The sequence below is a fragment of the Danio rerio genome, chromosome 25 (genome assembly GCF_052040795.2).
Source record: "Danio rerio strain M-AB ecotype USA chromosome 25, GRCz13ab, whole genome shotgun sequence".
In the NCBI taxonomy this organism is placed as follows: Eukaryota; Metazoa; Chordata; class Actinopteri; order Cypriniformes; family Danionidae; genus Danio; species Danio rerio.
Genome location: NC_141045.1, coordinates 25,281,718 through 25,302,793, shown reverse-complemented (window position 1 = coordinate 25,302,793; position 21,076 = coordinate 25,281,718). Strand labels below are relative to the sequence as shown.

General features: G+C 37.3%; 1 protein-coding gene across 1 annotated transcript in view; it reads left to right on the top strand.

Annotated features, from left to right (window-relative positions):
- The window catches only part of LOC147837707 (uncharacterized), an 838,558-nt gene that overhangs the window by 252,222 nt on the left and 565,260 nt on the right, over window positions 1–21,076 (top strand). The window lies entirely within an intron of this gene.

Genomic DNA, 21,076 nt, shown 5'->3' with positions numbered 1-21,076 from the left:
TTAAAACAGTAAAAACATGGTCAACCGTTTGGTAGAGCGGCAGTCAAATGGTTAACGTGACATTTTAAATCAAATGTAAAGCATAATCTTTGTGATTTCCCATTTAAAACATGATTTTTTTCATCCACCATGAGCACTAGTAGTTGTAATTTAGGGTAAGGGTCACATAATGTTTACTTAGTGCTCCTATGAGTCATGGATAATTAGTTCAACCTTAAATTTGTATTACTTTTACGTGCTCTTTAATGTCGCAGCTAATGACTTCTTCATCAACAAATCATCATCTGCCCACAGTTCTTACAGCAACAGATGAACACATCACACTATTGAACACATTTACTTTCAACTTACTGTCCTATTAGTGGCAGACGTATCAAAAAAGTTATGTTAACTACTACAGATGATCCTATTCTCCTGCAATCTTCAGGATAAAAGGCATATTAGGAATGACTCTTAGTTGATCAGATTTTACCTCTCAGGTGAGCCATTTAAGTTGTCTTGATGTCCACCACAGATAGCAGGGTGCCTCAGGGCTCAGGTCTTTTTCACTATTTACAAATCACATGGATTTGTTATTTAGTAACGTGTTTTTTTTTTTTTCCTATCACTGCTGACACTCAATTTCACCTCACACTCTCGCTTGGTTATCTGACATTAGATGCTCAAATTTCAGCAGGTCTGACAGACATTTCTTGTTAAATGAGGGACCCTCACTTTCAACTCAACCTTGTCAAGACAGAGCTGCTGATCCAGAATTTGTCAGCAAGTGTACACTACGGTCAATTTAGTTCATCCAATTCACCTATACCGCATTTCTTTGGACTGTGGGGGAAACCAGAGTACCTGGAGGAAACCCAACACATGAAGAACATGCTAACACCTCACATAAATGCCAACTGGCATATATATATATATATATATATATATATATATATATATATATATATATATATATATATATATATATATATATACACACACACACACACACACACACACACACACACACACACACACACACACACACACACACACACACACACACACACACACACACATATATATATATATATATATATATATATATATATATATATATATATATATATATATATATATATATATATATATATATTGCATTTTTTGGGGGGTTAGCTTAAGAACTTTTTACAAATTTTTAAAAATCTTTTACCCTTAAGATTTATTGTGAATATGGTCTCTGGACAGAAAAAAAAAAAAAAAAAACTTATAGTAATATATTTCTTTGTTTACTTTCTTTTTTTAGTAGTCTTTTTATAGTATATGTCCATAACTTGAAATTGTGTATCAGTCTAGAATTTTATTCCTGTTCAAAAAATGTAATCCAAGCCTAATTCCTACCCCTAAATCTATCCCTAACTCTAAATGAATAATAATAATAATATAAGAAGAACCTAACCTTGACATGAATTGTAAACTGATTGTCAAATCTGAAAAAAGGTCGCTGGTTCGAGTCCCTGGTGAGTTGGAATCTCTGTGTGGAGTTTGCTTGTTCTCCCTGTGTTAGTGTAACACCCCATTCACACAGGGCGTCAGCTTCAACGCTTCCCATTCACTTTGAATGGGTGAAATCAGGCGTTGCCGAACTGCATTGTGGATCCATCGGCACCACTTCAGAGGCGTTGCTCGCTGCATAAGTTGGGACTTGCTTAACTTTTCAAGCGATGACCGAAGCGTCAGCTAATCAGATCGCTGCATGCAAATACACCAGCTCAGACAGTGGCGTATTGTTGACTAATTTCATTGGCTGATGCTGCTATGACGATCGCGTCAACCCCAACTTCAGACACGCCCTTATACAAGCGTTGACGCTGAAGTACCGTGTGAATGGGGCATAACGGATGCCAGCTAGTGAGTGCTGTGCAGGTAAACCTCACTCTTCTGACCTCTAACGCCCCATTCACATGGGTGTCAGCGTCAACGCTTCCCATTCAATCTGAATAGGTGACGTCAGGCGATGCTGAACTGCATTGTGGATCCGTGGGGGCCGCTTTAGAGGCGTTGCTCGCTGCAGAAGTTGGGACTAGCTCAACTTTTCAAGCGCAGACGGAAGCGTCAGCCAATCATGTCGCTGTATGCAAATACACCAGCTAGACAGTGGCCTATTGCTGACTGAATTTCATTGGCTGACGCTTCTATGATGATCGCTTCAGCACCCAACTTCAAACACACCTTCAGCCAAGCGTTGACGCTGAAGCCCTGTGTGAATGGGGCGTAAAGGTGCTATAGTGAAAGATGCTAAAGGCCATGGTCTTTAGCCTCCTTGTTAGACCAAACGACTCCTGTATGGAAGGTTGCTGGTTCGATCCCAGGTCGAAGTGGATTGGGTGGTGTAGGACCAGCAGGGTTACATTGGTGCCGTGTCCCGAATGGGAGTAAGGTTTAGAGGGTTGAGTGTAACGGAGGCCAGCTAATGAGTGCTGTGCAGGTAAACCTTCCTCCTCTGACATCTTAGGCTGCATTTACACTGCAGATCTTGGTGGTCAATTCTGATTTTGTTACTGTACTGTTTTTTTTTGCTGACGTGCTCACATCATCTTTTAAAAGTGACTTGTATCAGAGCATCTGCATTTACACAGCATACGGCAAAGATGCAATGACCAGGAAAAAAAGAACGGGACGTCATTTGCTTTGGTTATTAATAATGCGCGACTCGCATTGACAGGTGAAAATCCGATCTACCTGCTTACACTGCAGACACGAGAACACAGATCTGATTCATATCGGGTAAATTTCCACATATGAACAAAATCTGAATCTGATTTGAATAAATCGGAATCCATGTGATTTGTTCCTGCTTACACGTACATGGGCCATATCTGATCTGTGCCACATGGGAGGAATAAATCGGAATTGAGTCACTTGAAGAGTGCAGTGTAAATGTGGCCTGAAGGTGCTCTAGCAACAGAGGCCATGGTTTTTTGCCTTGTTAGAGCAACCGACTCCCATGCGGAAGATTTGATCCCAGCTAAGAGCAGGTTGGGTGGTGTAGGACTGCAGGGTTACATTTGCATGACCTTGCTCCGGCACAGTCCAAAGGCATTAAGTGAACAAAATTGTCATTATAGAGTATAGTGTATGAGTGCGTGTATGAAAGTGAAAGTGTATGGTTGTTCCCAGCAGCTGGTAGTGCATCCACTGGGTTAAACATGTGCTGGAATAGTTGGCAGTTCATTCCACTGGGGCGGTCTCTGATAAACCAGGGGCTAAGCCGAAGGAAAAATGGATGAATGAATGAATCAATCAAGAACTGAAACTGTCGGTTTAATGAAAGTTAACTTGCACAAAGCATCGTTGGAAAAAACACACATCATTTCCCTCAATGTATTTCATTATAACTTACCTAATTCCCTTTAATTAACTTAAATTTTATTACAAAATAGTGAGAGAAGTATAAATGGAATGAAAACGGTAAGCGTAATACAACGTCATTTTAGGTGCAATACACCTTTAAGATGAATCAGCTTTGGTCCATGTAATATTGCAGTCTCCTATCTTTCTAGAACAGCTGACTAAGGAGTACAAATTCTTCCTTGAAGCCTTTTAGATTCCTTTTAGCTGTCAGAGGCTGCACATTAACGCACAGAGCGGCAGTGTGTGACAGATCAACTAGTGAAGCATGGTGACAGGCAACCTGCTGTGTGCTAGCGAGTACTTGTGTCTGTAACATGCTATAATGATGAAAGCACTCGACAAATCCCCCTCAAGACCCCACGTAAATGTCATTACAGTACGAGAGAAAACGTTAAATGTTGCAAGACTTTAACCTGCTTGTTTAATTTAGTGCAGTGTGGCAGTTTAAATATTAACCAGCGCTTCTGCACAATTCCATTTCCCCGCAACAGATTTTAATCGGAGAACAGTGTCTTTACAACACAAATGAATATTTCAAAATGTAGGTTGTCATTCAAGATTGTGTGAGCGTGGACTCAATGAACCCGAACGCTGGAATTGTTCATGTGCACATGTTGATATACAGTTGAAGTCAGAATTATTAGCCCTTCAGTCCTGACTTATTAGCTGAATTAGGCTATATATATTTTCCCCTAATTTCTGTCCAATGCTAAAGATTATTTTCCATGCATTTCTAAACATAATTGTTTTAATAACTAATTTTTATTTTTTTAGGGGGACTAATATTATTGACCCTAGAATGGTTCTAAAACATTTAAAACTGCTTTTATTCTAGCCAAAATAAAACAAATAAGACTTTCCCCAAGAAAAAAGTATTATAGGAAACACTGTGAAAAATTCCTTGCTCTATTAAACATTACTTGGGAAATATTTGAAAAAAAGGGCAACACAGTGGTGAAGTAGGTAGTGCTGTTGCCTCACAGCAAGAAGGTCGTTCGGTCGCTGGTTTGAGCCTCGACTCAGTTGGTGTTTCTGTGTGGAGTTTGCATGTTCTCCCTTAGGGCTGCATGATATTCAAATAATTTGAAATTCCGACATTTTGTGATATATTTGCTTTATGGACAGTATTTAGGTATACAAGTTAAATAATCGCATTGCAAAAAATGTTTTTATTAGCTACTTTGTTTTGTCTAATTTCTAGTCCAAATATCAAACTTTCTTATAGAGCAAGTAAAAGTATTGCTTAGTTTTCACTTTCAGACGAAATAAGCCAAACATTTTTGCTTATACAAAAACTAAATTATCCGCCAGTGTGGCAAGTAATCTTGTTTTGACTTTGAAACACAAATATTTGGACTAGAACCAAGACTAAAACTCTCAGTAGGAAAAACATTTTTTACATAAATCGTATAAATTCCGTATAAATACAGTGATTAAACACAATTATGTGTTATCCTGGTCAGTGGGTAGCACGATCTTGCCTCACAGCAAGAAGGTCGCTCAGTCGCTGGTTTGAGCCTCGACTCAGTTGGTGTTTCTGTGTGGAGTTTGCATGTTCTCCCTTAGGACTGCATGATATTCGAATAATTAGAAATTTTGCCAGTGTGGCAAGTAATCTTGTTTTGACTTTGAAACACAAATATTTGGACTAGAACCAAGACTAAAACTCTCAGTTGCACGATCGCCTCACAGCAAGAAGGTTACTGGTTCGAGTCTCAGCTGGGTCCGTTGGCGTTTCTGTGTGAAGTTTGCATGTTATGTTCTCCGAGAATGAGTGTAAATGAGTGTGTACGGATGTTCCCCTGGGTTGAAGCAGGAAGGGCATCCGCTGCGTAAAACATATGCTGGATAAGTTGACGGTTCATTCCGCTGTGGTGACCCGAGATTAATAAAGAGACTAAGCCGAAAAGAAAATGAATGATTGAATAATATCATCCTATTAAGAAATAAAGAGCATATTGAATTGTATAAAGAAGTTGCAGAGAAACAAAATTTTCCTACCATTGTAGTATAAGGGTCTAAAGGGGGTAAAACAGAAGAATAGGGGATGCTTTAGAACAACTTTATAACTTCAAATGGTGTGGCATCAAATACAATAGCAAATTCATTAGGGGGATGGAAATATTGAATTGAAAAAAAAAAAGAAATTCTTTTAATTTAATCAATGGCCATTTGCATTAAATAATTGACTAACAAGCAGAATATTTGCTTCAAACCAGCGTTAAAAACAAAGAGATTTGTTTTTGTACACAATATTTTGTTATTCCAAAGAAAATATCTGTGAGGAGAGAAGTTGTGCTTAATAGTAACCAGGCAAAAAGAAATTTGTTATGAAATTAAGATAATTTAGCTGGTATGTCTCAATTCCCATTTAGAAAATATGCAATATGGAACAAAGTTTTAGATTAAGGTTGGATTTTTGAGAAAATGTTTGCCCCGTTTAATTTTGACAGTATTATTAAATGTACAAAAATCCAACTTATTAAGACCACCATTCTCACGGCTATTTATAATTACTGATTTTTTAATATAATGAATAATATTTTTCGAAGTAAAATTAAATAAAATTTTACCAGTTTTATTTAAAATGGTTTTGTCAACTAGGAGAGACTGAGCACCATATAGTTAAGGCTTTGACTTATTTGATTATGAAGCTGACAGTAAATAAGGATGTGTTCTTTCATTGAATTGTATGATTTTATGTTTGTTTTTGTGAGATTTTTTTTTAAAGACGACAAGCTTAAAAGTCAGGCCCTGTCACATTTTTACAAATGAAAATGTTTGTTTCTGGCAGAATGTCCCGTATAACAATCAATGGTTTATTCTGTAAGAAAAAAATATATATTGCTTTAGGGGGCTAATAATAATGACCTTAAAGGTTTTTTTTTTTTTCTTCAATAAAAAATAGAAACTGCTTTTATTCTAGCTGAAATAAAACAAAGAAGAAACAAAACATTATTTGAGAAATATATATATAAAAAGAAATAAAAATTCAGAGGGGATAATAATATGGGCTTCAACTGTATAAAATTAATAAAATTATTAGACCCCCGTTTTATTTTTTCCCCAATTATTGTTTAACGGAGAGAAGATTTTTTCAACGCATTTCTAAACATAATAGTTTTAGCAACTTATTTCTAATAACTGATTTATTTTATCTTTGCCATGATGACATTAAATAATATTTGACTATTTATTTTTCAAGACATTTCTATACATGATCAGACATTTAAAGGCTTAACTAGGTTAATTAGGGTAACTAGGCAGGTTAGGGTAATTAGGCAAGTTATTGTATAACAATGGTTTGTTCTGTAGACTATCGATAAACAAATTAGCTTAAAGGGTCTAATAATTTTGTCCTTAAAATGGTGTTTAAAAAATAAACAACTGCTTTTACTCTAGTCAAAATAAAAGAAGACTTTCTTAAGAAAAAAAATATATTATCAGACATACTGTGAATATTTCCTTTCTCTATATATATATATATATATATATATATATATATATATATATATATATATATATATATACATATATATATATATATATATATGCATTATTATGCATTCACCATTTGATTTTTAATGATTAGTTTAACCATCCACACATTCAAAACATACATTTTTTAGCTTAATATATGGCTGTCAATGTGTTGTCAGTGATGGTTACGTGAAGGCAAGTACTGGAATTGCACATGTGTGCTTGTTTCTATGCAATGGAAGTGTTTTGCTCAAGTGCAGTTTGCGAGTCCTGATTTCAGGTCAGTCATTGTCTTGTAATTACAATCAGGTTTCATTTTCTCAATCAACAAGGTCTAATTTTCTCAATTCTAACACAATTGTTGTGCAGGAGAGAGGCAAAACTTTGTGAAACTTTATGCAATAGAAATGTTTTTAATCAAGCGCTGTTTTCCGATTTCAGGTCGGTCATTGCTATATAGTTACAACCATGTTTCATTTTCTCAATTATATTCAATTCACCTCTAACACATGTCATTGGACTGTGAGGGAAACCAGAGCACCCAGAAAAAACCCACACAAACACAGGGAGAACATACAAACTCCACACAGAAATGCCAACTGACCCTGCCAGGACTCGATCAAGCAATCTTCTTGCTGTAAGGCGACAATGATAACCACTGAGCCACCATGTCGCCCATTTTATGTTTATAAATGTTTATTGTTTATGTCTTGCATCTGAGTGACTAACTAACCTACCACAAATAACAGGGTCATTTAAAAATTGCAGTGGGCCACGGAAACATACGGGTTAGGTTAAGGAAAAAAAAGGTTAGGGAACTCTAGATGGTTGCCAAGTTTTCATAATAAAGTTGCATATTGGCTTATTTTAACACATTCTATATTTGTTTAGGGTGGTTTCTATGTTTTCTGTAGTGATGTTATGAATTCAACATGTCTTTTGGTAGGTTTTAAAGGTATATTGGTGATGACCAAGATTTTGTTATGTGGTTGTTAATGTGTTACAAGGTGTTTCATATTTTTATGATATTCAGATGGTTTTTATCATGTTGATTGTCAGGATGTTTACTTTTTATTTGGCTATTGTTATGCAGTTGCTTATGAGTGATCTTTTGCAATAGTGATGGGAAGTTTGGATCATTTACCTGAATTGTCACACATATAATTAATTCAAGGCCACATAAAAAAGTCACTTTTCTATAAGCTACAGCTGTACAGACTATATATGTACAGTATGTCTGGAAACAGAAAGTATTTGTACTTGGGTTTGAGAACAAAAGCCAGGGGTGTCAAACTTAGATCCTGGAGGGCTGCAGCTCTGCGTAGTTTAGTTCAAAACCTAAATAAACACAACTGATCAAACTAATTGAGTCATAATTGAGTAACGCTTGTTTGAATTCTACAGAAAATTGTATTGATGCAGGATTGGAACTAAACTGTGCAGGACTGCGGCCCTGCAGGTACTGAGATTTACACCCCTGCCATAAGCTATATGCCATGAAAACAGAAATAATTAGGTCTTCTCTTGAGTCCTCAGGCTTAAGATGGTAAATCAAGTGATGACTGAACCCTAAGACTCAAGAGGTGAACTATTCTTTTCTGTGCACATGCTGTGCATTAATACTTATGTAATAGGTCAGTGGGTTTGTTCAACTTTCGAACTGTCCTTAGAAAGTCTGCTGTCCTGACCCTACTGTTAACCTATTGTATCCTTTATGAGGGCATGACCCATAAAACATAAAGACAGCATCATATCAACCCCTGCCAGCATATGCCATGCTCTATAGTGCTCAAAGATAATTCAAAAATGCTGAATGTCCATCTATTGTTTACAAGTCAGAAACTATGGTTACATAATTAGAAAGCTTCCTTCACAATACCAGTTGATTAGGAACTGACAATTAGATCACATTGTGGAGCACTGAAGAAAGACAATCTCGTCTTTATGAGGCGCTCCTGCTATAACAAACAAAGCATTGGCTGGGATGTCGAGTGAAATAGATTTCATTATGAAATCAGGCCCTTTGGAAAGAAGAAATGTAAAAAAGAAGCAAGAAATGTAGATGCTTTAATCTTTAAACAAAGAGGAAGGGCATGAAAAAACAAGGCTGTTTGAAGAGTTTGCTTGGTTCAAGGAAGTGACCCCTTTTGCCTCCTTTGAGACAGGAGTAATTAGAGGAGCTGCTGCTTGTACAGGAATGCTTGGCCACGCTTTACCCAAGAAAACCAATGTTGGCCTTTTTGGCCAAGCCAAACCTGTCTAGAGCTGCCAATCCCCTTTCAATAGTTGGCTGGAGCTCCAATGCATCCCGTGCATCCGACCAACCACAAGTAACGCTTCTCAGAGTGTGCACTTTGGCCAACTCTTATCAGCCGCCAGAGCCTTTTTGCTCCAGCGTCAAACTGACAGAATACTGCCACACGCAAGATTACTTTTTGTAAATGAATGCTAAAGCTAGAATTAAAACACAAACTGAAATACCAGAAACATAATATAATAAAAGAAAAGCTAAATTAGCAACACTATAAATTTGGGTTACACTTAATTTTGATGTCTACTTTGACATTACTTTAAATATAAGTAACTTTGCAAGTTGCAACAACATGTCAGCTAACTTTATTTAGTCTAAGCTCAGTCCTGGAGGGCCTGTGTCTTGCAGAGTCTATCTCCAACTTGCTTCAACACTCCTGCCAGAAAGTTTCTAGTATACATACACTCAAAAATATTAACTAGGCATGTATTGGATTTACAAAATAAAAATTTGTCAGATTGAAAAGAACAAATCAAGTTTACGTATGTTAAATGATTAATTCATGTTATTTGAAACTGAATCAAGAAATAATCAAATGAATTTGATCAGAACATGTTGATTCAATGAGACTGAGACGCTTCAAATCGACAACTCTCACTCTGGAGAGTCACTTCGCGCATATCAGTAGGTGGCGGTAGTGCGTTTGGATGTCACCATACGAAAACAACAAGAAAAAGTATCACCGCGTGTTTTCGGCACAGTTTGGGAATTGGTTTTCTCAAGAGCTTGAATGTTATGCATGTTATGTTGTTGGCTATATGTTTCCTATACATTTTATACTTTTACATTTTGAATAGGAGTACCAAAGTGAAGAAAGCTGTTTAAACTCAATTGGTAAAAAAAAAATGATGTTAACGTCCTACAGGTATTGCTTGGGGATCAGTTTTCTTAAGAGCCAAGGTTATTTTGTTGGCTAAATGTTTCTTATACATTTTATATTACATATTACAATTTTGGATATTATATAACATTTTGTATCAGAATATTAAAGAAGAAATTTGTTTAAATGTGATTGGTGCCTGATAAAGGCTATAATAAAAGAAATATATATAACATGTTTTCTGTCCTTTTTGTGTTGAATTACTTAATTTTAAATCTTGCTTCATAGTATTGTAATTTAAAAAATGTAATTTAAACAACAGGGTTTTGTTAAAGTAAAGCTTTAGTGTTACATTGAGTAAATTAGAATCATTTTAATTAGACTAACACAATACAAACATTTTGAGTCATTTAGTTGCAAAGAAGTTAGACTGATATATTGAAACCATGTTTTATCTACAAATGTGCTTTGTGTTCATACAACATGTTCAAAGCAGTTCAGGTTTACTTGATTGGATTAGATGCATAAAGGGTGCCACGATTAAATCATGTTCATTCAACAATTTTTTTTTTTTGAGTGTAGTAACAAAGCCTAATGAAGGCAAGCCTGAAATGATCAGCTTAAAAAGCATAACAGCTAAAGCTAATGTTGCCTTTATGGCAGTGTGCAGAGAAGAAGACTTAAATGACCAATTTAGCAATTACAGGTTTTCTATTGGTATATAATACAGACGTTTACATCTCCTTCATAGTAAGACAATCTCTGCCTGGTAAGACTTGGTTCAGGTGTGTCTAATTGGGGTTGAATCTCAACTAAAATGTATGTATAAATCCAATTATATAAGAATCTGACATCTCACACCATAAATGGAGGCCAAACAAATGGTATAACAAATGGTCTGTGAGCACAATTAAATACACCCAGGCTCATTCTGAAAACGTAGTCCGTGGACGTTTCTGGAGACCGTGAAATATGTCTGGGGAGATACGTATTCATGCAGTTTTGGTTTTTGCAAATCTGCTGTTCATGCGTAAACCTGCTGTTGACCGAACATCTGTCTGACTGACTGACTGACTGAATGGTCGAATAGCAAACTTGGCGACCGGCCAATTGGCTGACCCATCCTCCTCCTTCCCTACACCGAACCAATTTTATCAATTGACCAGCCCACCTGCTCACTGTCCTAAATCCAACCGGCAATTTACAAAAACCATCCAGAAAAACAAAAGCCCTCGTCTGATTTTTAAAACGTTTTCGGATTTTTCCACATTCTCAAATTGTTATTTATTTGTTCGTTTTATTTTTTGGATTTTGTTTTTGTCTTACCTGATTTCTGAAACCGCTCTTCCAAGGACTCATCATCGCTGTAGTCAACTCCTCTCTGCGCCTCAAGTGCGCCGATGTACACGACGAGTTAACTAGACAAAATGGTTGCAGCGGGAAAGCCTTTACACGGAAGTAAGTGGTCAGCTGGTAATCGCGTAAAGGAACGGCATCATACCGCCCGTAGTGTTTGCTTAAAAATATTAAATGCAGCCATTTGTACCTTCAGCTACATAATTCACGGTCTTAAGAAACGTCCATGGGACTAAGTTTTCAGAATGAGCCTGTGTTACATTTAATACACAGCCTACCATATTTGATTAATTTAATTTCCTATGGCTTAGTCTTATTATTCATCAGGGTTTGCCAAACCGGAATAAACTGCCAACTTATCCATCATATGTTTTACACAGCAATTCCCTTTCATCTGCAACCCCATATTGGGGGTTCAACATCCATACACACACTCACACACATACCCTACGGCCAACTTAGTTTGTTTTATTCATGTGGTGGTGAGGGGATGTCGCAGTAGGTAGTGCTATCACCTCACAGTATGAAGGTCAATGGTTTGAGCCTCGGCTGGGTCAGCAGGCGTTTCTGTGTAGAGTTTCCATGTTCTCCCTGCAATCGAGTGGGTTTCTTCTGGGGGCTCCGCTTTCCCCCACAGTCCAAAAGACATGCTGTACATGTATATTGGGTAGGCTAAATTGTCTGTTGCATATGAGTGTATATGGATTTTCCCAGAGATGTGCTACAGCTGGACGGGCATCCGTTGCGCAAAACTCATGCTGGATAAGTTGGCAGTTCATTCTGCTGTGGCAACCCTAGATTAATAAAGGGACTAAGCCCAAAAAAAAAAATGAATTAATGATTCATGTGGTGAAACTGGAGCACCTGGAGGAAACCCACACGAACACGGGAAGAACGTGTAAACTCCACACAGAACTGACCCAGCTGGGGCTTGAACCAGCAACCTTCTTACTGTAAGGTGCCAGTGCTAACCACTAAGCCACTGTGTCACCCCACCATTTATGATAATTCATGAAACAATCTAAAAAAAAAAAACAATAGACATAAAACTAAAGCATAAATATGATATATATGCCAAGGTCAGCAATCTTGAATAAGCAAAGGTGACTTGACTGCTAGCAGCAGCAACCTGTCTCTCAAGTGGCCATGACCTTAATTATGCAGAAATTTAAGGCTTTATATACATTAACATACATTAAACGAGTTAAAAAATGAAATAAAAATAAATAAATTAAATAAAATCACCCACTCACAGTTGTCATGAAGCTAGCTATATATACCAAAAACATTTTTTGTACCAAGATGTCAACACCTTTATTTCTGTAGTAAAATTTGCCATTTTAACATGGGATTTAATGGAGATTTGCTCTCTTTTGGAGCCAACCCCCAGTGGCCAGTCGATGAATCGCAGTTCCAGTCACCTCTATAATTGCTTTGTGAGGGAGAGTGTGAGGTGAGTTTTACTGTAACGGACTACAGAGTTAGAGTTAGGATTAGAATAAGCTGACATATAGTTACTCATGGTCAGCAGAATGTCTGTTATGGGTCCATAAGGAATAAAGTGTTTGCAAAAAACATAAAGACAGTTTAATAATACTCTTATGTTTGCTATAGCTCACATGTAGTTGCAATGTAACTTGCAGTTAACAGAATATCTAGTGGACTATTTTAATGAAGTATTACCACACTTGTTTATCTAATTAATAGGTGCCTACCCTTTGGCATAAAATCTGACACGAATAGACCAGCAGTCTGTTTAATAACTATAAATAGCATTTGATGGATTTGAGGTTAGCTGAAACATGAAACAGCATTTTTTTATATGTAATGCAAGATGTAGCATAGTTAAACAACATGGCACAATCAAAAGAACTGTCATTATAATTGCAAATTTGACATTGATAATTTTATTAGTGCCACCAAACAATTAATCGTGATTGATCACAATCAAAATAAAAGTTTGTACCCATAATAGGCCTTTACTATGGATATATAATGCATGAATATATTTATTATTTGTAAAAACTTTATTTATAAAAACAATTATTAATTATTTTTATAAATAAAAATAATAAAAAAATTATATATTTTTTTAATTATAAAAAAATATTTGTAAAAAATTTACTATATAGTGCAAATTATATATAAATCCATACAGTATGTCAATATATATTTATTTATTGATATCAATTGGATAAACAAAATTGGCCGTAGTGAATGAGAGTGTAGGGGTGTTTTCCAGTACTGGGTTGCAGCTGGAAGGGCATCAGCTGCGTAAAACATATGACAGAATACTTGGCGGTTCAGGTTTCATAGGTGACAACCAAAACTAAGCTAAAAGAAAGGAAATGATGAAGTACACTATATTTCAATATTGTTTAACGTATGAGTGTTTATGTATACATAATAAATATACACAGAACAAATATATGTTAAGTAAATACAAACTTTATTTTTGGAAGCAGTTAATTATTATTAATCATTTGACAAGACAAAATTGTATACAAGGGTTTAGTTAATGAGTTACAAACATAAAATGGCTAATATTTTAAACAAGAGCACTGTCTGTGATGACTTGCTCTGATTTGTTATTGAAATTAATTCCACAAAAAGATCTTTCAATTTTTTATTTATTTTTTTATCAAATTGGCTGAGTCAGGGATTCAAGGATCTACTCCTTTAGATTTCTTTTTGAATCAGCCGCTTAAAGGTGCATTAGGTGATCAGCCAAAATGCTAACTGGTTAGCATAATATCCTTAAAACACAGTCCCTCCCCTGCCGTCCAATGCCACGCCTCCTAAAACACGAACGCACACACCTTAAAGAAGACAGCTGAAAACCCATTAGTTCATGTCATTCGCCAGTTAGAAAACTTTATTGTACTTTATAATACTTCAATTCCCAGTGAAAAACTGCGTCATATATAGCATGTTTTCAGTTGTGTAGCAAGCAAACATTCGTGAAAAAAGGTGCACAGTTGTACAAATCTATATTTGTTGACAGACAGTTTGGACTGCTTATCAGTATTATGGGAATTGTCTGCCCGACAATATTTAATTGAATAAACAATTTTTAGTTTTATGCCTTTACCAGAATTTTAAAGTACATTCAGATTCATTTACTTTAATAATTACTGTTGGAATAGGAAGAGGCTTTCAACCAGCATAACAACAAATGTTTCTGAAGACAATGGCTGCTTCGAAAATCGCCTTCTACTCAGTATGTACTGAATTTTAATTTAAACGTACTTCCCAGCTGTTGGAAAAGTACATTCTACACAGTATGAAAGTGAAAAGTATACATTCAATTTGGACGTAGTACATCCGTCATTTTGTCATGGTCACATGACCTACCTGCGTCAGTTGCGTCGCTTCACTCCCATTCATGAATTCTTTTGCGGGGTATCATGGGTTAGTACAGCGTACATGGGATGGTCACATCTGAAACCCACCAGAAGTAGTAAGTAATCCGGGTACTTCTCGCATACTGATGTTCCAATTCTGTGAATACAGACATACTGCTCCGCTCGCATAGTGATTTTAGTGTACTGTATAGTATGAAAGTATGCAGTTTCAGACGAAGCCAATCACCTACTGCACCTTTAAATAAATCAGTTGAATGAATTATCATTACATGTTTGGCTTGGGAAGGAAAAGGAGGTATTCATGGCACTGCTTTCAATGTAAGAATTATTGCTTGACTCTTTCTCGAGAGATAATAATCTAGTATTTGCAGGGAGCATGTTCTGCCTGAGCTGAATGCTTTCATTATGATGATTTTGCTGTGTGATGCCCCACCCTTGATTCTGTCTTGTGAGATGGGAATCGCCTGCACCAGAGGTGTCCAGTCTAGGCATACTGGAAACTTCCAAACAGCTGTGTTCAGATAAGTTTGAACAAACTCAGTGGAGGACAGCGGCCCTCCAAGACCAAATTTGAACACCCCTGATCAACATTTTCTTTTGTGGAATGAATATCCACACTCTTCAGCCATTAAACCAGCAGAGCTGAACAGACTGCAAAAGTTGAAGGCAGAGCAGATGTTTTTTTTATTTTTTTTTATCTTCCTTGAAAGATTAGAATGCAATATTTGCACAGAATTGCCTTTGGTATTTAAGGGAGATGAATCCTGTCATCAACATTCAGTTCAATCCATGTTTAATTATCTTTAAAGGATAAGAATTTAATATCTACACCTTAGGATTTACATCCTGCAACATGTTGTGAAAAACCCCATGATATTAGAGAAGAATAGTGCTATGGTTCCTCTCCCTACACCTCCAGTCAGATTTTGAGTATTTTTGAGAAGTGTGCTTTTCTGAGAAGTTGTTCTGAGCTGCCTTGGATTTATTGCCAGAATTATAGGGTTAGTTCACACAAAAATGAAAATTATGCTATGAATCACTCACCCTAATGTTGTCGCAAATCCCTGAGACCTTCATTCATCTTTGGAGAAGAAATAAATATATTTTATGTGAAATCTGTGAGCTCCCTCATCCTCAATTGAACGCAAGGTTCCCAATTTGTTCAAAATTTAGAAAGGTACCAAAAACATCCTTAAGATGAACCATAATTTATGTGTTTATTTGATAAGTTGGAATATTATCAAGCTACAAGAATACTTTTGCGCACACATAAAACAAACATATTGATTATTCAACTATTATTTCCCCCCAGTGTCAGTATATTGTGTGTGCTCATGAGAACTTTCTTTGACTTTGAAGGAATCTGGAACTACGTGTCTATGGAGTGTGAAGGAGCTCTCAGATTTCACCTAAAATATCTTAATTACTTCCATCTAAGAAAGAAAAATGAAGTGCTTGGGTTTGGAATGATACTAGAGTGAGTAATTTTTACTGTTGATCTGACTTTTACAGTAATTTTGCCATTTTTCTGCTTCCTGTAGATCCGGCTCAGTAGCAGCTCTAAGCTGCAAGGCTGTTGTTTATGAAATTGTTAGACTACAAAGGGCTGAGCTCTTGATTCCCCTTAGCTCTGCCTTGCTAGTAAGTTGTTAAGGGTCTTTAGGAGTCTCTTTGATAGGTGTAGTCTGAAGTTAAGCCTCCTCTTGCTGTATAGAATTGTCCTGCTGAGGTGTCTGTCATCAGTTCAGTTAAGTTCCTAGATCCTACGTGAGCCTCCCTGTCTAATGCCTTTAAAATGAGAACACTGAAAGTCATTCATTAAAGAACTTATTTCTTTTGGAAGACGGAGATGGTACAGTGCATCTGGAAAATATTCACAGTATTTAAGCCATACCCATTTAAGCCCACCGGCAACTATAATTAAATAGTTCATATTTACCATTTTTCTTTTATAAGTATTTTTCTACATGTTGTCCATGTTTCATTTCTCAATGACATGCAAGTAAACAACCAAACAAAAGATTTTAAGAGAGAAAAAAAGAAATTGATTTCATTTCTGTCATATGAGGCTTTTAACTTCCTGCCCCTAATTCCAGGATGCAAAATAGAGGCAAACCCTCCAAAATCAAGGCAATTTCCATGCTAGTAATTTTTTTTTTCAAAAATATATATCAACATAATCATTCAAACCAAATAAATCTTTCAAGAGATCAATAATTTTTTGGATACTTTGTAAAATAAATTGTAAATACATAAATGATGGGGAATTGGGGAATGACGAGTTAATAAGGTAACAAATCAAGGTTATTGATATTTTTTGCTTTCATAATACTAAAACCTTTCATAATACATTATACCATAACTTAAGCCTTTAACTAATACTTTGCTTTAAAGCAGACTTTTATACACAATTTAATACACAGCAAAATCATCAGAGTAAAATTAACTTCTCCCACTGGTCCAACTCTGACAAGGAGTTAAAGTGCTGTTTGAAGAGAGAATAATAAATTCACAGAAAAACAAAAAAAAAAACAAAACAAAACACAAGACTTCAACTGAATTCAGTCACAACCTTAAGCCCTGCTGTCCACACAGACATAAGTATTGTCTAAATCGCTGCTATTTCTTTGGCTGTTTCTTCCACACACAAAGTTTGGCTGTTTCTTCCACACACAAATTATCAGATCACTGAAACACAAATGTTTGAAAATTCTTGTCAGGGTGAAGATTTTCAAAAGCACCAGGGTCTGTTTTATAAAAAATGGAGAAAAAAAACATTTCTGATTACAAAAACAACTGTGTACAAACAACTGTGAGGACATGGCCTTAGATGAACTCTCATTCATAGATGAAAACTCATTAAATTTCTCAAAATCTTAGCTAATCAGGATTATTAAACAAATCCACAAATAGCATACTTATTACTAACCTGTTTGACTATTTCTTTCAGATGTCTACAAAAGTCCTTAGTGAGGTTTATTAAAGGACTTATTTTGTTAGAAATTACCAATTACTTTACTTGAGATTTTTTGCTTTGAGTGCTGTAACTGATGTAATAATTGCCATATTTAAAGACAATTACTACAAATATTGAAATAATTATAATTATTCACTTTTTCATTTATCTTTTTGACTCAATAGTCTGTTGGGGAAACTAGTGTGTTTCATCATTGTAGATTAGTTTGTTTTGTTTTTCATATTCATGAAACTATATGATAGATAATTTCAGAGGGGTTCATATCAGTTGGTTTTCTAATTTTAAACATAATACATGAGTTTATGATTATGAATTGATCTGTTGAAAGCAGTTGTTTTAAGTTGGGATGCCTCCTATTAAATTTTTACTTTGAACATTGCTTATTGCCCATGTTTTCTTGAAAAAAATCTAAAAACGTTTAGACAATAAATGCAATGTTCATATGGGACATTATTAACGAGAATTTATGCATGACACCAATTTTAAAAATTTGCGCACGAATGGGTTAACTTTTCCCACATTTTGTTCTTTAAATGGGATATTTCCTCAGCATTACTGACCTGCCATGGCATGATAGAAGATTGTTTGAAATCTTTGCAAAGTATTAAAAAAAAAAAAAAAAAAAAAAACATGTTTCAACAACATGATTGCAGTCCACCTGTGGTAAAAAAAAAATAAAATAAATAAATAAACAGTTGCTTGTAGATAATTTGGAAAGACACTTTTCAATATAAGATCCCACAGAAAGAAAAAAAAACACACACTTCAGAGCACAAACCAAGGCATGCAGTTAAAGTAATTGTCTGTAGATCTCTGTGGCAGAATTCTACCAGAGCTCTGAAGAAGGTTACAAATAAATTGCTGCAGTCCAAATGAGTACAGTGGCTCCCATTCATTCAGGCTGACCAGCCAAACTGAGCAGTAGGAAGAGAAAGTCAGGGAGGTGAACAAGAACCTGATCAGTCTGAAAGAGCTCCAGCATTTCTCTGAAGAGAATTATGTTCAACCATCTCTGCAGCATTCCAGCAATGCTTAGTAAAGGGCCCATGACAACTTGCCTAGGGTTTGACAAAAAGGTGCATGAAGTACTTTCCAAATATGAGAAATGCTCTGGTTACTAAAGTAACCCTTGTTCCCCGAGGAGGGAAACGGAAATGCTATAAGTGGATTTAATTCATGTATGGGGATTTCATTTAGAAAGCCAATCGTCTGAAAGAGTATATAAATGGACCAATGAAATGCCAAATGATTTGGCAGCGTCAGCCTGCGCACCTGATGCTTGTTGCAATCAATTTAGCATAAAAGCACAGCGAAAGCAAGATGAGGCAACCTTTTTAAGCTGAAGAGACTGAAACTTACAGCTAAAGAACAATTATTATGGCAATGCAATATAGCATTTCCATTTCCCTCCTTGGGGAACGAGGGTTACTTTAGTAACCAGAGCGTTCCTCTTTAGATGGGGAACTTTAATGCTATAAGTGGATTTAATCCATGTTTGGATAAATGTCTGGAAAACGCCATGATGACTGCACCTTACCTTTGCCTCCGATGAGAGGATAGCCTTGAATAACATGAACGCTCCTGCATCATGAGGTGTGGTCTTCCCACGTGATCCCTGGCTCTTACTTATCCCACTTCAAAGAAGATTTACGGATTTTGATATATATTTCGGGAGCCGCAAGCGTCTAGATTATTTTCTAGGAATTTATTACAACAGTTCGTTGAGAAAGCGTGCAGTCCCGATAGGGAGGACACTGCAGAGGCCACCTGCTACCCAAATGGGGAGACATGATGGCAGAATATATGGACTAGACCTGAAAAGGGGGAGTATGCATATAATAAGATGGTTAGCAGAGAAGGAAGACATGGGTCTGCCTGTGAGGGGAGACTGCACCGTGGCTGAATAAGCATATGGGATCGCCTAGTAGGGATCACGCAGAGCGGGCACCTATTCCCAAAACCTACAATGTAATGGGCCAGTGAGTGATTCCTCTGCTGAGTCAGTGCTGGGGGCCTCGGTGGAATCTGCAGGGCTCAACTAAGCATAGAACTTTACTGACAGAGTGAATAAGCGAACGTATCTTCGTGTTAGGAAGAATGGCGCAGCAAGCGTGTTTCAACACCTAAACTGAGTTGTTTCTTCAATCACCAAGGGTTACCTAATACCCTTGAGGAAACCGGCTCCATTTGCAGATGTAAAATCTTGCAAATTTATTAGGTGTCACCCAGCCCACAGCTCTACAGATGTCTGTTAGAGAGGCGCCGCATGCAAGTGACCAAGAGGATGTGAAGCTCCGTGTGAAGTGCACACACACTGCTGGGGGACATGGCTCGGCCTGTCTCTGGTAAGGGAGGGAGATGGCAACCACTATCCAGTGGGCCAACCTCTGTTCGACACAGCACTTCCCTGCTGCCGACCACAATAACAGATGAAGAGTTGCTCAGATGATCTAAAACACTAAGTGTGATCCAGATAAATTTACAAAGTGCGAACTGGACAAAGTAATGAAACGGCTGGGTCTGCCTCCTCCGGGGGCAGCGCTTGCAGGCTCACTACCTGGTTTTTAAACAGTGTGGTAGGAACCTTGGGCACATATCCCGGGCGGGGTCTCAGGACAATGTGGGAGTAAGCCGGCCCGAATTGCAGGCGCGAGTCACTGACCGAGAAATGCCTCCAGGTCCTTGACCCTCTTAATCGATGTCAACGTGACCAGCAGTGCTGTCTTCAGGGACAGAAATCTTAAAGATACTGAGTTGAGTGGTTCGAAGGGATCTGTACACAGGCTCGTGAGAACGAGGGTGAGATCCCAAGGGGGCATGAGAGGGAGGCGGGGTGGATTAATTCGCCTAGCACCTCTGAGGAACCAGATGATGAGGTTATGCCTTCCCACAGTCATGATGAGCAGAGATGGCAGCCACATAACCTTGAGTGTGGAGGGCGACAGCCTGCCCTTCAACTTCTCTTGGTGGAAGAAAGCACAACTCTGATCTGGCAATTTCGGTGGTCTTCTCTGCAAGAGATGCACCATTCAGTGAATAGACTCCACTTCAGGGCATAGGCACCCTCAAGGAGGGGGCTCTAGCCTGAGTGATGGTATTAACCACCACAGTCGGTAGGCTTCCTAAGTCTTCCTCGCATCTAAGGACAACACGTGAAGGTTCCAAAGATCGAGGCAAGGGTGCCAGATGGTGCCCTGTCCTTGAGAGAGTAGGTCCTCTCTCAAAGAGATCTGTCATGGAAGGGCCGCCGCGAGGAGGGAAAGCTCTGACATACAGCTTTGGTCAGGCCAGAGGGGAGCAACTAGCAAAACCTGCTCCTTGTCCTCCCTTACCTTGGACAGTAACTGCGCAAGCGGGCTCACTGGGGGTAACGC